Raw genomic sequence first — 11,412 nt, forward strand, 5'->3', positions numbered from 1 at the left:
TTGCAGATCTGCCCCCCAGGAATGCAGCACTCAGTGAGGTGATCATGCATAAAGGTCAGGAGCAGCCCCCCAGATGACAGTCCATTCTCGGGGACTCTGATTGCAGGTCCTTCTACCCAGGAAATGTATGCAATACAATTCTGCAAGTTGGCAGCGGACTGGGTGACGGCAGGAGCCCACTCTTCGGGTGGTAAGGGCTCTGGCACAGTGCTGGACACAGCCGCAGCTACTTCTCTAGAAGTGCGAGCCGCAGGAGCAGGATCCAGCCAGGGGCAGAGAGCGTGATGTCAGCGGTCTCCCCGCGAGGCAGGAAGCTGTCTTTCCATAGTGAAGGAGTCTTTCAACTCCTTCACTATGTGGCGCCGGCGATGCTGCTCGCATAGTGAACGATCGGATCGGACAAGGGCCAAAAAAAATATTTAGCATATTGTGTAACTATCACTAAGCAAACAAGGCATTTTGCCGCCCCATTGGCAAGTGCCGCCCTAGGCAAATCCCTTGTTTGCCTTGTGATAGATACACCCCTGGTCCCCCATAATAATGACCTCATAATGATTTACTACCTCATCTACTTCCCTTAGTAGTAGATTTTTTTCGGGACTTTGTTATACAATCGCAATTCCAAATTATGTTGAGACACTATGAAAAATGTAAATAAATGTAAATAAACAGAATGCAATGATTTGAAAATCTCATAGACCCATATTTTATTCATAATAGATCATATAACACATATAAGATGTTTAAAGTGAGACATTTCAGCATTTCATGAAAAAATCTACTCATTTAGAACTTGAGGGCAGCAACACAACTTAAAACATTTATGACAGGGCCATGTCTAATGTTGTGTAGCCTCCCCTCTTTTATCAACAGTATGTAAATGTCTGGGAAGTGAGGAGACCCATTCTATTCTGATGTAGGATTCTAGCTGCCCAACAGTCCTGAGTCATCCTTGCCAACTGCAGAAGGGTGTGTTTATCATCTATCAGCTGTAACAGCGGCAGCTGTGCGCCGCTGTTCCCCTGCTTACTGCCGCGATCCTAGGCACCGTGTTCAGTGGTGATCTACAGCCGGTGCTTCCCATTCACCGCAGCAGTCCTGGGCTCTGTCTGTGTGGGTTCTTGTTTCCTGGAGAACTTCCTTAAGGGCCGGCGAGTGTCACTTCCTGGGCTTTATGGGTTAGGTCATGTGACCTTGCATACCAATCCTAGCCCTCCTGCGCATATATAAGTGGCTCACCCCTTCCCAGATGCCTCAGTGTCAAGGTCCTTGTGTCCTGTCAAGGTCCCAGTGACCTGCTAAGGTTCCTGTTTTCAGCTTATGTTCCGGACTCGTATCTGTATTCCTGATCTCTGCTACCTGTTATATCTCTACCTGCTTGCCTTGACACTCCTGTTGCCGACCCGGATTACCTGACCTGAACCTGTTCCACCTGCCCTGACCTTTTGCCTGTCTGACTACACCTCTGCCTCATCCTTAGTTCCTGCACCTCTGGTACCTTTCTCAGGTACCTCATGGTCCGCCTGGACCACTTGCCTTGTGTGCCTATCCTCAAGAGGTAGCAATCTGGTTTACCCCTCGGGAAAGTCTATTACCACCATCAGGGGTACAGTGAAGATCCAGGGGTTCACTTAGACAACTCCCTTAGAAGAGGTTGGACACGTGGCACAGTGGGTTCACACCCGCTGGTTCGTGACAGTACACTGAGGCCCTTGCTTGGGCTAATCCTATTTGGAAACATGGAGGTCCAGAGACCACCAATCTGCAGTCTTTCCTGGCTACCTTCTGGCTGGTCTTTGAAGAGCCCGGCCGCACATCCTCAGCTGCATCAGCTCTGCTTCGTCTACGACAGGGTTACTCGTCTTTGGGACAATACGCCATCCAGTTTTGTATCCTGGCTGCCGAACTTGCATGTAACAATGGGGCTGAACTGGTGGTGTTCTGGGAGGGCCTCTCTGACTTGATTAAGGATGAATTAGCTGGTCGTGACTATCCGTCTATTCTGAATGACCTGATCACCTTGGCCACAAGGATAGATATGCAAGCAGGGAATGTTCTAAAGAGGTCGCATGTAGAGATGTCGCGAACATAAAATTTTCCGTTCGCGAATGGCGAACGCGAATTTCTGCATATGTTTGCGAACTTCAACAGGCAGGCAAATTTTAAAAACCACAGGGACTCTTTCTGGCCACAATAGTGATGGAAAAGTTGTTTCAAAGGGACTAACACCTGGACTGTGGCATGCCGGAGGGGGATCCATGGCAAAACTCCCATGGAAAATTACGTAGTTGACGCAGAGTCGGGTTTTAATCCATAAAGGGCATAAATCACCTAACATTCCTAAATTGTTGGAATAACGTGCTTTAAAACATCCAGTGTGTGTATGCGATCAGGTATGATGTTGTATCGATCAGGTAGTGTAAGGGTTACGCCCGCTTCACTGTGACAGACCAAACTCTGACAAACCAAGCTCCCGGTTTAACACACCGCAAACAACCGCAAACAGTCCATTTGCACAACCGCAAACTCCCCATTTGCACAAGGTTGGATACCAAGCTAGCCATGTCCCATTCCTTGTCCTCACTGACGTCATTGAAGGTCTCTTCCTCCACCCAGCCACGTACGACACCAAGGGTCCCCGAAAGGTGACAACAAGCTCCCTGGGACGCCTGCTGTGGTTGGTCTTCCACCTCCTCAAAGCCACCTTTCTCCTCTGACTCCTCTTCTTCAGACTCCTCTTCCAGCGTTGCCGCAGGTCCAGCAGTCGACGTCGACAAGGCTGCTTCTGGTGGTGATGATGACCACAACTCTTCCTCTTCATGCTCATCTACGGCCTGATCCTGCACTCTTCGCAGGGCACGCTCCAGAAAAAACGCATATAGGATGAGGTCGATGATGTTGCCTTGGGTTTGACTGACCAGGTTTGTCACCTCCGCAAAAGGACGCATGAGCCTACAGCCATTGTGCATGAGCGTTTAGTAACGCGGCCAAAAAATACCCAGCTCCGCAGAGGCTGTCTTTTTTTTTTTTATTAAAAAAATCTGTTCTTACCAGTTTATTCTCTGTTTTGTCCCCTATCAGGGGCCGGTGTATGGAATAGATTTTAGGAACCGGGAGATGGAAAAAGATGGTTGGTCGGTCCTCTTACTTCCAATTTGGGGCACTGCGCGTGCGCCGTGCAATGTACTGTGCCACCCTATATGAGTGGTGGGCAGTGCGCACAGTACAGTCTGTGGGCCTGACACACACTGGCAGGCAACTGCAATTATATTAAAGGCTAAAAATTAAATGACTTTTTTATCTGCAAGGTACTGTGCCACCCGATATGAGTGGTGGGCACTGGCAGTGAGCACAGTACAGTCTGTGGGCCTGACACACACTGGCAGGCAACTGCAATTATATTAAAGGGTAAAAATGTAATGACTTTTTTATCTGCAAGGTACTGCGCCACCCGATATGAGTGGTGTGCACACAGTACAGTCTGGGGGCCTGTGGCCTCTCACACACAGGCAGGCAACAGAAATATATATATATATATATATATATATATATATACACTGCTCAAAAAAATAAAGGGAACACTTAAACAACACAATGTAACTCCAAGTCAATCACACTTCTGTGAAATCAAACTGTCCACTTAGGAAGCAACACTGAGTGACAATCAATTTCACATGCTGTTGTGCAAATTGGATAGACAACAGGTGGAAATTATAGGCAATTAGCAAGACACCCCCAATAAAGGAGTGGTTCTGCAGGTGGTGACCACAGATCACTTCTCAGTTCCTATGCTTCCTGGCTGATGTTTTGGTCACTTTTGAATGCTGGCGGTGCTTTCACTCTAGTGGTAGCATGAGACAGAGTCTACAACCCACACCAGTGGCTCAGGTAGTGCAGCTTATCCAGGATGGCACATCAATGCAAGCTGTGGCAAGAAGGTATGCTGTGTCTGTCAGCGTAGTGTCCAGAGCATGGAGGCGCTACCAGGAGACAGGCCAGTACATCAGGAGATGTGGAGGAGGCCGTAGGAGGGCAACAACCCAGCAGCAGGACCGCTAATTCCGCCTTTGTGCAAGGAGGAACAGGAGGAGCACTGCCAGAGCCCTGCAAAATGACCTCAAGCAGGCCACAAATGTGCATGTGTCTGCTCAAACGGTCAGAAACAGACTCCATGAGGGTGATATGAGGGCCCAACGTCCACAGGTTGGGGTTTTTCCTACAGCCCAACACCGTGCAGGACGTTTGGCATTTGCCAGAGAACACCAAGATTGGCAAATTCGCCACTGGCGCCCTGTGCTCTTCACAGATGAAAGCAGGTTCACACTGAGCACATGTGACAGACGTGACAGAGTCTGGAGACACCGTGGAGAACGTTCTGCTGCCTGCAACATCCTCCAGCATGACCGGTTTGGCATTGGGTCAGTAATGGTGTGGGGTGGCATTTCTTTGGAGGGCTGCACAGCCAGAGGTAGCCTGACTGCCATTAGGTACCGAGATGAGATCCTCAGACCCCTTGTGAGACCATATGCTGGTGTGGTTGGCCCTGGGTTCCTCCTAATGCAACACAATGCTAGACCTCATGTGGCTGGAGTGTGTCAGCAGTTCCTTCAAGACGAAGGCATTAATGCTATGGACGGGCCCGCCCATTCCCCAGACCTGAATCCAATTGAGCACATCTGGGACATCATGTCTCGCTTTATCCACCAACGTAACGTTGCACCACAGACTGTCCAGGAGTTGGCAGATGCTTTAGTCCAGGTCTGGGAGGAGATCCCTCAGGAGACCGTCTGCCACCTCATCAGGAGCATGCACAGGCGTTGTAGGGAGGTCATACAGGCACGTGGAGGCCACACACACTACTGAGCCTCATTTTGACTTGTTTAAAGGACATTACATCAAAGTTGGATCAGCCTGTAGTGTGTTTTTCCACTTTAATTTTGAGTGTGACTCCAAATCCAGACCTCCATGGGTTGAAAAATTTAATTTCCATTTTTTAATTTTTGTGTGATTTTGTTGTCAGCACATTCAACTGTGTAAAGAACAAAGTATTTCAGAAGAATATTTAATTAACTCATATCTAGGATGTATTATTTTTGTGTTCCTTTTATTTTTTTGAGCAGTATATATACTGTATATATATATATATATATATATATATATATATATATATATATAAAATCAGACTGATGTACCAGCCCTAAAAATCGCTTTTTGGGGTGCTGTCAGGACGCTGTCCTTACAGCAGATGAGTCTTTGAGGACTGGAGTGGACACAGAACACTGGCCTAGCTAACAATTTCCCTATTAATTCAGCAGCAGCAGCACTCTACCTGCTCTAACTAAAACTGCAGCTTCAGAATGAATCTAAGATGGATGCTGTCCTTGCTTTTTGATAGGAGGTGGGAGGGTCTGGGAGGGAGGGTATGCTGATTGGCTGGAATGTGTCTGCTGACTGTGAAGTACAGGGTCAAAGTTTGCTCAATGATGACGTATAGGGGGCGGACCGAACATTGCATATGTTCGCCCGCCGCGGCGAAAGCTTACAAGCGATGTTCGCTGGGAACTGTTCGTCGGAACATCTCTAGTCGCATGCACCAGAAAACCACCTTGTTTGGCTCCATCCTTTCAGAGGCCGGTTCTTCCTCTAGTGTCCACCCCATTTAAAGAGCCCATGCAAATAGAGCGCCTTCTATTTTCTGACCAGGAACGTTTATGCTGAAAAGCAGAGAATCTGTGTCTGTATTGTGGAGGCAAGGCCCACTTTGTGTGTAATTGTCCACAAAAGCCGGGAAACGCCAATGTCTAGGGTCAGTTGGAGAGGTGGCCCTAGACAAGGAGAAGTCCTCTCCAAAACTTTCAGTTCCGGTGACTCTATTTCACAAGGGAGTCACACTGTCTGGGCCTGTATTATTGGACTCTGGGTCAGCTGGTAACTTCATTCAGCAAGCTCTGGTCCATCAATACCGGCTCCCTACGCTCCGTCTAGAAAGGCCTCTGTCAGTGGTTTCTGTAAATGGACTGCCACTTCCAAAACCTGTGCTTTTTGTTACAATGCCCCTTAAGTTGTAAATTGGGGTTCTGCATTCAGAGATGATCTCCTTCTATGTGCTGCCAGTGTCTGTGAATCCGGTTATCCTTGGTCTTCCCTGGCTGCATCAGCACACTCCAGTCCTGGACTGGCACTCCGTTCAGATTCTGCATTTGGGATCATCCTGCCAGTCCACCTGCTTATCAGAGGTCTGACCTGCTTCCTTGCCTAGTTAGTTAAGGCTGAAGCTCAGCCTGCATTTGTGGGAGGGGCTTGAGCCTATATCAGCCCCTCTCACTCCTACCTGGCAGGCGTTCCGGTTATCGACTTCCGGGTAGAAGAGTCGCGTCTGCTCCCCTCAGCCGTCCAGATCGCTTCACACTGAAGCTTCCGCGTTGCACGGGGGTAAGTCGGAGGGCATCCTCATCGCACCCCAGCTACCACAGGTAATGCACCACTGAATCACCAATGCCACGCCCGCCTTCTCTAAGGAAGGATTCATGGGCGGCCAGCAGCCCTGCCTCCTGGGCCGTTCTCTAGATTGCCGTCCTCCGCATCGCGACCTGACTCCCAGGGGGGGGTTCCGCCCGCCACATCTAGTGCCTGCTGTACTTCTCACGGTGGCTGGTGGGACTCGCGGCTTCCTTCAGGGGTCATGTTGCGCTGGTTGCCAGGTAGCCGCTTTCGGGCGCCTGCTGCGCATGTATGGTCAGCAGGGGGTGTCATTGGGCATGGCATTAAGTTTATCCACCCTGTGGTCCTAAGTTTTTTTCAGTTATGTAAAAAAATAATAAAGTTTCACATGAAACACCTCCTTGATACGCTCAGGTCGTCTCCCTCTTGCTGGGATCGCCCTGGCACTCTCTCTACGGTTTTCTTCACCTGGTCACGCCCAGGCCTGTCATCGTCTGCCTGGTACGCCCAGGTCACTGTTGTCCTTGTGTCCATAGCCACTTCCTAGGCCCCTGATTGTTCACTGGGCACGGTCGTTGTCTTGTTTTGTCACATTGTCGACCTCTGGTTCGCCCAGGGCACAGTTCGTTCCTGGTATGCCCAGGTCCTCCTTGCCTACTCACCTTCAATTGGTACGTGGGTCTCCTCGCACCATTCAACCAGCCTGGCGGTGTGCTGTCTGTTCTAGCGCAGCCTGCAGGGCTCACTCTTGTGCCTGATCTTCAGGTTTTTTTCACACTCTTTGTCCACCTGGCTCACAGGTCCGTTATGTAAATGTCTTCCGCCCTTTGCGGGCCGCTGCTACGCGCAGCTTCTGTCTCATGGCAACGCGCCATCTCTCCCTTCTGCCACCTGGTACGCTCAGATGGCCTTCTTCTGTCAATGGCCAGTCTGATACCATCAGATCGTTTATTTGACTCCAGGGGTGCGCCCCCTCCTGGCCAGTTCGCCTGGCTCAACAGGTCTGGGGTTGTCCCTCGTTCTGCACTCTCAAGTTTTCGCCTGTCCCCCTTTTTCTTTCAGGTTCTAGCCTATTCCCCGGTTCCAGTCAGTCTAAGTACTCACTGTCATCCTCGGCGAGCCCAACGGGTCAATGTTAATTTGATTCTTCATCTATCTGGCCAGGTCGGGTTTTCTGCTAATCCGTGTTACGGTGTTCTGTATTCGGGTACGTTTATATCTTCGCCCTCGCACCTTCTCGGTCCTTTTACTCCAGCACCCTTTCTTTTTTTTGGGGGGGGTTTTATTGTCACGCAATTTTATGTTTCCACAGGTCAATCATGTCTCGGGCCTCTGATATAGATGACAGCCTTTCTGTCCCTGAAACAGTAGTTTCAGGCCAAGCCGGTCCATCGTCACTAAGGAGTTGGACCATTCCAAAGTTACTAGCGGAGCTTAACAGGAGGGGCATCCCGCATCCAGCCTCCGTCAGAAAGGCAGAGCTATATAAGCTCCTCATGGTCAGCCCAAACTCTTCCGGGTTCAACCAGACACATCATCTATCCAGCTCTCGCTGGTGCAGCTACAGTCCACCTTGAACTCACTGGTCGACTCCGTGGCTGACGTCCGAACAAGAGTATCGGAACTGGAGTCCCGGCCATCCGTGGCACCCCCAGCACCCGTCCCACTGGTCACACCCTCCACTTCAGTTTGGCTGACACCAGGTACACCCAGGCCTATTCCCCAAGTGGCCCCCTCGCATTTTATCCCAGACAATCTCAAAAGAGACATTCTGGCAGGGAAAGACGTTAATCTTGCGTCGGTTCTCATTGCCGGCCAAGATGTATCCGAAAACAGGGTGATCAATTGTGGGGATGTGTCCGTAGTCCTCAGGGCCAAGGACTCTCGGCTTAACGGGCAAATTATCCATTCCGGATTATCCATTCCGGAGTCCTCTTTAGGGACATTGTCTGCACCACACAACCGGAGAGAAGGGATAAGCTGGACAGCTACTTGTACCTGGTCACTGACCTGGGTCACAAGTATGGAGGTTCAGCCTTCTACGACTACCATCGTTCTTTCTGCGCAAAAGCTGCAGCAGCTTTGGCTCAGTTTCAGTATGTCACCAGCTGGGCCACCATTGACACAGAACTTTTCTGCCGTCACTTTGCGGGGCTCAGGGCACCTACCTGCGCGATGTGTCAATCCATTTTTAATACCTCCGATTGGTGCCCAAATACCTCCCACACCGCTCAGGACAGGGCTCTCCCGGGGCCTTCTGGGACCCAGCAGGCCACCCCCTCCACTGACAAGCTCGGCCGGCCCATATTCTACCTGGGAAGGAGCCAAATCTGTAATAATTTCAATGCAGGTGGTTGCTCCTATGGCAGTTGCAGATCCCTCCATGTTTGTTCCTTGTGTTTTAGGGCCCACCCTCGTTCCTCCTGTCCAAAGAGGGCGGCTAAAGAATCCTGACTAGCCGACATTAATGTGGACCTCTTGGCGGCTCTCCTTCGGGACCACCACAATCAGAACTTCGTGGCGTTCCTGTTGGCAGGCTTCTCGGAAGGGTTCCACACCGGGCTCATTGCACTACCGCAGGTCCCTTGGGAGGGCAGGAATCTTCTATCAGCCACCAGGAACCCAACAGCAACGAGCGAGTTAATTCAGTCTGAGGTAGAGAAAAGTTTCCTTATAGGTCCCTTTCCATCCATACCCTTCCATTCATGGCGCATCAATCCTATCGGCCTGGTGTCCAAAAAAACACTAATAAAAAAAGGTTGATCTATGACCTGTCCACCCCTCATGTTTCTGCTATCCCTAGTCTTAATTCACTCATTCCTTCGGAAGAGTTCTCCATGAGGTATTCCTCCATAGACGACGCCATACGAGCCATTTTGTTGTATGGCAGAGGTGCTTGGTTGGCAAAGGCGGACATTGCCGATGCATTTAAGCTCCTCCCCATCCAACCTCAGTTGTGGCAGTACTATGGCATTCAGTGGGCCGGCCAATATTACTTCGCCAACAGGCTCACTTTTGGCTCTAAAAGTAGCCCAGTTCGCCAAGGCGCTACACTGGATCTTGGTCTATCACGGCGGACTGCAGACGGTCATCCATTACTTGGATGACCTTCTGATCATTGAGGCCCCGCAGGGCAGTTCTCGCATTCTCACCACCCTCCTTGAGATATTCGCCAGTCTAAAAGTTCCGGTCGCCCAGGCCAAAACTGAGGGTCCCGCCACTAGGGTCTCATTCCTGGGCATCATCCTAGATTCTGTCAGCATGCAGGCCAGCCTCCCGGAAGAGAAACTCGCCCAGTGCCGAGAGGTTATTTCCCACGCGGCCTCCTCCAGGTGCCTCAAAAAGGTCGAGTTACAGTCTCTTCTGGGCCGGCTCAATTTTGCCTTTAGGATCATGCCCCAGGGCAGGACATTTGTGTCGAGGCTACTCCAGATTCTTCCCTCGGCGCCCGACCAGGACAGCGACATCCATTTGGACGGCCATGCAATGGCAGACCTGGCCATGTGGGAGTTGTTCCTCTCCCGGTGGAACGGCATCTCCCTCTTCATCCCTCCATGGTCGCCCTCCTTCCCTACTATCTTTTCAGACGCTGCCGCTTCTTGCGGTTACGCAGCCATTTGAGGTCACCATTGGCTGGTTGACCATTGGCCAACGTCTGTCCTGGCAGATGCCGAATCCATCAGCACCTCCTCCCTGTTGGAATTATACCCCATTGTCGCAGTCGCTCGGGCCTGGGGTCATCACTGGGCCAACACGCCGGTGATGTTCGTCACCGACAATGAGGCTCTAGTTGACATATTGACCAAAGGTAGGGCTAAGTCCCAAAAAATAATGTCACTTTTGCGTCGGCTGGTCTGGCTTGCCCTTTCTCACAATTTCCATTTACACTGCAGCCACATTCCGGGCCAGCAAAACATGCGGCAGACGCATTATCCCGGTTTAATTTCCCCCTCTTTTTCCAGGTCATGCCCGAAGCCGATCCGCTCAGATGTCCCACCCCGACATTCAGTTCCCTGACCATGGACTAAATGCTCTCGTCTCCTCAGCAAGGGGCCTGGCACAGCAGTCCCTCACCCCAAATACAGCCAGGAACTACCAATCAGGCCTGAGAACCTACCAGGATTTTTCCAGACTGCACCCACAGGGCGAGCTAGCGGACATCCCGTACATCATGGCCTTCATCGCCCATTGTCATCACCATTTACATCTCTCGCATAGCACCATCAAGTTGTACCTTGCGGGCTTCCAACATCACGCCATGCTCCATAACCCGGGAGGGGGCTCCATTTTTTCATTGCATGCAGTCAAGGCCACCTTGCGTGGGGTCCAGAAAGGCAGGGTCAATCCCCCGTCCTGTAGACAGGTGGTCACAGGCGGGATGTTCCGTAGGATGTCATCATCCCTTGATGGCAACCCTTTTGGGCCCTTCTCCAGCTTGGTCATCAAAGCTGCTATGTACCTGGGCATCTATGGGTTCCTTAGGCCAGGTAAATTCACTTGCAGTTCAGCTGGGCGAAGCGGTCTGTTCAAAGAGCAACTAGTGTGGGGCCAGGGCCACTATACGCTTAGGTTACTGTCCACTAAGACAAGCCAGACAGGTCCCCCAGTTGAGGTAAAATTCTTCCAATCTGGCAATAATTGGTGCCCGGTACAAGTATTCAAGCAGCTCATGCACGCCATCCATGAAGCTCCCCCTAACAGCCCACTGCTACCTCATCTCAATGGCCCTCTCACCTCTGCGCAATTCATCTGCCACATCCGTACACTTGCCTCAGGCTTAGGTTTAGACCCCAGCTCAATATCTGGCCATTCCTTCCGTATCGGAGCTGCACCCGCAGCTCCCAAGCACGGGGTTCCGCTCATGTCATCCGGAGAATGGGCCGCTGGCGCTCGTCATGCTTCACCAGGTACATACCAAACCCGCAGATAGAAATTTTGCAAGCTTTTCAGTCTCTGGTATTATGACTCAAT

General features: G+C 50.9%; 1 long non-coding RNA gene across 1 annotated transcript; it reads right to left on the reverse strand.

The window, feature by feature from the left end:
- Nucleotides 1-346: 346 nt before the first annotated feature.
- On the reverse strand, nt 347-9,911 carry LOC120996926. Its single transcript, XR_005777982.1, has 3 exons — nt 9,901-9,911; nt 1,375-1,382; nt 347-524 (listed from the first exon to the last, which is right to left on the reverse strand). It is a non-coding gene; the product is annotated as an uncharacterized LOC120996926 (long non-coding RNA).
- Between the last annotated feature and the right edge of the window lie 1,501 nt (nt 9,912-11,412).

This window comes from Bufo bufo, chromosome 4, assembly GCF_905171765.1.
Source record: "Bufo bufo chromosome 4, aBufBuf1.1, whole genome shotgun sequence".
NCBI classification, from domain to species: domain Eukaryota; kingdom Metazoa; phylum Chordata; class Amphibia; order Anura; family Bufonidae; genus Bufo; species Bufo bufo.